Source organism: Mandrillus leucophaeus, unplaced genomic scaffold (assembly GCF_000951045.1).
Source record: "Mandrillus leucophaeus isolate KB7577 unplaced genomic scaffold, Mleu.le_1.0 Scaffold22, whole genome shotgun sequence".
Taxonomy (NCBI): Eukaryota; Metazoa; Chordata; class Mammalia; order Primates; family Cercopithecidae; genus Mandrillus; species Mandrillus leucophaeus.
Genome location: NW_012102254.1, coordinates 3,925,630 through 3,931,752, shown reverse-complemented (window position 1 = coordinate 3,931,752; position 6,123 = coordinate 3,925,630). Strand labels below are relative to the sequence as shown.

General features: G+C 39.0%; 1 protein-coding gene across 1 annotated transcript in view; it reads right to left on the bottom strand.

The window, feature by feature from the left end:
• The window catches only part of PRSS46 (protease, serine, 46), a 21,549-nt gene that overhangs the window by 11,506 nt on the left and 3,920 nt on the right, over positions 1–6,123 (bottom strand). The window lies entirely within an intron of this gene.

The following is a 6,123-nucleotide window of genomic DNA, read 5'->3' as shown; positions in this document are numbered from 1 at the left end:
AAGATGGAGAATGAAAGAGAACTTGCATTACCACATAAAAAAGAATTCTAAAGCTACAATAATTTTCAGAGTGGTGGTAGCATAGAGATGTAAATCGTAGGAAGACACCAAAATAGGGTGGGAATTTAGAATATGATAAAGGGAGCATTTCTGATTCATAGCAAAAAAAAAAAGTATTCAACAAAATATTTTTATGTAACAGGCTACCCATTTGGAGAAAAATAATACTAATTTTCCTCTCTCAATCATCCAGGTGAAAAAAAATTTAAAGTATTTAAAGAAAAGAAATAGAAAATGATGAGTAAATAATTTTATAATCTTAGGATAGGAAAGGTATTTCGTTGTTGTTGTTGTTGTTGTTGTTGTTGTTGTTGTTTGAGTCTTGCTCTGTCGCCCAGACTGGAGTGCAGTGGCGTGATCTCGGCTCACTGCAAGCTCCGCCGCCCAGGTTCACGCCATTCTCCTGCCTCAGCCTCCTGAGTAGCTGGGACTACAGGCGCCCGCCACCACGCCTGGCTAATTTTTTGTATTTTTAGTAGAGACGGGGTTTCACCGTGTTAGCCAGGATGGTCTCGGTCTCCCGACCTCGTGATCCGCCCACCTCGGCCTCCCAAAGTGCTGGGATTACAGGCGTGAGCCACTGCACCAGGCCAGGATAGGAAAAAAAAAAAAAAAAACCCTAAAATCATGGAGGAAAATAATGATAGATATAAACACATAAAAATGTTACATAACCTTACGGGGAAAAAAAAAAAAACCTACACCAGAAAAAAGGGTAAATGAGGTACAAATAGGGTAAAATATTGTAAAGCATTTTACAATCGGTTACAACTTCCAGTACCCAAAGTTTTGGGGTAAATTTGTATTCTGAAATAATTTAAGACTTTCAGAAAAGTTGCAAGTATAATATTTTACCCAGATTCACTAATTTTGATGTTTTACCATATGTTTTATGTTATGTCTCCAAATGTATATATACTAGACATGTATATATAAATGCTTGTGAGCCATTAGAAATTAAGCTGAAAAAGACATAATGCTCCTTTACCACTAGTTACTACAGAACAGAATATCCAGAGTTTTTATAAATTAACAAAAACAAAAGTGGTTTAATAGACGAACATGGGCAAAGGACATGGAAAAGTGTAAATGGTACACTAAAAGAAGCAAGCATTTTATTTGGACTTCCTTTGTTCTTTTAAAATTGATTTAGAAGGTGAGTTTTTTCCTTGACCCCGGGTAAAACCTTGGGCAGAACCTGAACATTTTGCCTACTGTGGTTCACGTAATCGCAATTGCCATGATTATACCAAGTGTCATATGAACGTCTCACTTCAGAAATCAGAATATTCATTTCCATGTAATAATCACAACGTTAGACTTGATTTAAAGTAAAACTTCTCCCCATTGGCATCAGGGCTTTGGCAAGTAGGAGGCTTCCCTCCCTCTAGCTTCCACTCCTCGTACCCTCATCTTACTAACCTGATCTTCCTAACCTGCCAGGGTAACAGCAGCAGAGTGAGGGGGAAAGAACTGTCTTAACCTCCCCACAACTCTCCCCTCCAGGCCACTGTGAGTTCCCTGAGCCTGGACGGATTTAGAGCTGACTGTCCCCTTCCCTTGAGGGGTACGCATCAGGTTTTCTGAGTGATCCTGCAGGTACCACTCCCAGTAGACTTGCTGTGTGGAACAGGCACCCCCAGCCTGCTCATCCCTGTCCTGTTAAAGGGAGAAAGGTGAGCTCATAGATGGAGTTCTCTCCAGAGAAATTCTCCTCGCAAAATCACCTCCAACCCTACCCTCTGGACCCTTTGATACAGACATGTAGCCGAGTATCAGTCACACAACTCTCTTTGAATTCTGATACTATATTTTGATATCTTTATTGAAACTTCCTACTTATCCTATTACACAAGCAATTTACAGAATTTCTCAATGTCATAAAATTAAAACAAAAACATGATATAAGTTTTAGTCTACCAAAAGGACAAAAGTTAAAATAAAAATAATACCTAATTCTGGTGATGATGCAGGAAAAGTCATTTATCTACTGTTGGTGTTAATATAAATGGATTAAATCTTTGGGAGGCTAATTTGCAAATATCTATTGAAATTTTAAATATATATACAACTGATTTTGTAATTACACTTCTAAAAATTTATTGTAGATAAATGTTTGAACAAATGTGAAAAGGTATTCAATTTTTTTATTCTGGCATAGTAAAAAAAATATTGAAATGAGTTCAAATATCTGTCAATAGAAGAATGGTTAAGTAGATTGTGGCATAGCCATATGAGAAAATTATTATTCATCAGTTAAGGAGGATGGAACACATTTATATGTATAGACATAGAAAGGAGTCCAAGACATCTTTTAAGTAAAAATTTAAAAATTGGAGAATAAAATTATGTAACAGTCCTTTATTAAAAATCAAAACCAGAGGCCGGCTGCGGTGGCTCACACCTGTAATCCCAGCACTTTTGGAGGCCGAGGTGGGTGGATCACCTGAGGTCAGGAGTTTGAGACCAGCCTGACCAACATGGTGAAACCCTATCTCTACTAAAAATACAAATTAGCTGGGCTTGGTGGCGCATGCCTGTAATCCCAGATACTTGGGAGGCTGAGGCAGGAGAGTCACTTGAACCCGGGAGGCGGAAGTGCAGTGAGCCAAGATCGTGCCATTGCACTCCATCCTGGGCAACAAAGGCAAAACTCAGTCTCAAAAAAAAAGAAAAAATAATCAAAAGCAAAAAAAAAAAAGCTAATGTAGAATTTTATATGTATAGAAAGAAGTGTTAGGAATATAAACCAAACAACTTAGTGTAGAAATTCCTAGGTAATTTGATTATAGGAAAGTCTCATTTCCTAATTTTGCACGTATGTATTACTTTTTAAACAAAATCTTATAGCATTTTTTTCAAAATCACAGAACATATTTTAAAATAAACTAGTGATGATGGAATCACAACAGTGAAAATTTAAGAAAGGAATACAAAGTTCAAATCAAAAGTGATTTTATGATCTTAAATGCTTTCAACACAAAACTAGAAAGAGTAAACCTTCTCAGCATATTCCATATAATTGATACCACTTTAGAACTAATTTTAAGACAAGGAAACTGAGGTGGAAATCAATAACAAAAAACCACGCACAGGTCAAAATAAAATCAAAATAGAAATTTTATAAAATATTGTGGCATGAAACTAAAGCCATATTCAGAGGGAAATATGCAGCCTCAAAAATTTGTATTGAGAAGGAAGAAAGAACAAAAATAAATTATGTAAGTGTCCAACTGAAAAAAACTACCCCTTGTGTTTACACAACCTTGATATATGAGAGAGGTAGGGACAGCTAGTGCAGGAAATGACTTTTTCAGTAAATAGCATTAGGAAAATTGGTAGTCCACATGAGAAGATAAATAAAAATAGATTCCTATGTTACACCATTCCTAAAATGAATGCCACATGGTTTCAATACATGAAAACCAAAATTTCCAAATTCTGAGGAAAAAAATATAGGAGAATGTCTTTATGACCTTGGGAAAAGGAATGATTAAATAAGACACAAAAAGCATAAATCAGAGACATGACATATTTGACTAAAATAAAACCTAAATTGCTGTTCAGCAAAGGACAGTACAAACAAAATAAAAAGAAAAATGGAAAACTGGGAGAAGATTTTGCAGTATACACAATGAACACAGAATTGTATCCAGAATATTAAAAAATAAAAAAATGAAAAAGGCAAACAATAGTAAAATGTCCAAAGTATATGAATAAGTGATTCATAGAAGAGGAATCACAAATAGTGAATAAGCATAAGAACTGCACAACCACATTAGTAACTGGGGACATGCACACTACAACCGCAACGGGTACTATTTCCCATCCATCGGAATGGAAAACATTTTATAGTCTGACAGTACCAAACGCTGGCAAGAAATGGAGCAACGAACTCTCAAATACTGTTGTTAGAATATAAATTAATACAATCACTTTGGAAAACAATTTGACCATGACTATTAAAGATGAAGGTAAATACAGCCTATGACCCAGCACTCCTGCGCAGATACATCTTGCTGAGAAATTGTGGAACATGTACATAGGGAGATGTGTGTGAGAATACTTAGAGCAGCAGCAGAGTTTGTGATATGAAAAAATTGGAAACTCCCTCAGTGTTAATAAACAAGAGCTTGGGTAAATTGTGGCATACTCACAAAAGAGAATATTGTAGAGCAGTTAATGCATAAAACCTGCATGTATCCATATGAATAAATCTCAAAACCAATGTTGAATAGAAGGTGCAAGTGGCAGGTGGCAGAAGTCTTCATTCTATGCTTGCAGAATGAATGTCACTTATGCAAAACAGGTTCTGCCCACACATGACCCACATCTGGGCACGTAGCTGATGCTCAGAAGTGGTAAACTAACCTGAGAAGGACTGCCATCGCTACCTTCATTGTGGACAGGGACAAGAGTATTTCACCCTTATTTTACAGGCTAAATGGAAGGCCAGGGAAAGGAGATTTTCTTTTCTTTTGTTATTTTACTTTAAGTTTCAGATACATGTGCAGAACATGCAAGTTTGTTATATAGGTATAGTGTGCCATGGTAGTTTGCTGCACCCATCAACCAATGATCTAGGTTTTAAGCCCCACATGCATTAGGTATTTGTCCTAATGCTATCCCTCTCCATGTCCCCGACCCCCAACAGGCCTTGGTGTGTGTTGTTCCCCTCCCTGTGTCCATGTGTTCTCATTGTGCAACTCCCACTTATGAGTGAGAACATGCAGTGGTTAGGTTTCTGTTCCCGTGTTAGTTTGCTGAAGATGATGACTTCCAGCTTCATCCATGTGCCTGCAAAGGACATAATCTCATTCTTTTCATGGCTGCATAGTATTCCATGGTGTATATGTACTACATTTTCTTTATCCAGTCTATCATTGATGGCTATTTGGGTTGGTTCTATGTCTTTGCTATTGTAAATAGTGCTGCAATAAACATACGTGTGCATGTGTTTTTTTGTTTTGTTTTTTGTTTTTTTTTGGTGTTGTTTTTTGTTTTGAGACAGAGTCTCACTCTGTCACCCAGGTTGGAGTGCAGTAGCACAATCTCGGCTCACTGCAACCTCCACCTCCTGAGTTCAAGCAATTCTCCTGCCTCAGCCTCCCAAGTAGCTGGGACGACAGATGTGCGCCACCATGCCCAGCTAATTTTTGTATTTTTAGTAGAGACAAGGTTTCACCATGTTGGCCAGGTTGGTCTCCATCTCTTGACCTCGTGATCTGTCTACCTTGGCCTCCCAGGCATGTTTCTTTATAGCAGAATGATTTTTATTACTTTGGGTATATACCCAGTAATGGGATTGCTGGATCAAATGGTATTTTAAAAGTCAAGAAACAGTAGATACTGGCGAGGCTGTGCAGAAATGGGAACACTTTTACACTGTTGGTGGGAATGTAAATTAGTTCAGCCATTGTGGAAGACATTGTGGTGATGCCTCAAGGATCTAGAACCAGAAGATTTTCATAAGGGGTCCCAGCGCTGTGTGAAAAGAAAATGCATGACTCATGAAAGCCTTCTCCTGCCCCACTCCACACGCTCCGCACCTGACAAGTGTCCAAGCCCCATTCAGAGCGGGCACACAGCACATCATTCCCGATGAAGCTCTTCTTGTCCTTCAAGAAGAGGAACTGGTACCGCTGTCTGCAGATGTCATTGTTCACGATCCTCACAGCCACCTCGTGAAGACTGTAGGGAGTACTTGGGGTCACTGAGGAAACAGAGAGCCAGCCTTGTCATCCCCTCAGCTTTTCGGCACATCTCCATCACAGTTGTCCATATTTGCTAAGGTAGGAGGGAGGGCCGTTTCCTGGGATGGTGATTGATAAAGGCCCCAGCCCACAGTCTAACTTTTGAAAAAGCCCAGCTCATTAAAAAAGACTACACAAGGCCGGGCGCGGTGGCTCACGCCTGTAATCTCAGCACTTTGGGAGGCCGAGGCAGGCGGATCATGAGGTCAGGAGATCGAGACCGTCCTGGCTAACACGGTGAAACTCTGTCTCTACTAAAAACACAAAAAAAATTAGCCGGCCGTGGTGGCACATGCCTGTAGTCCCAGCT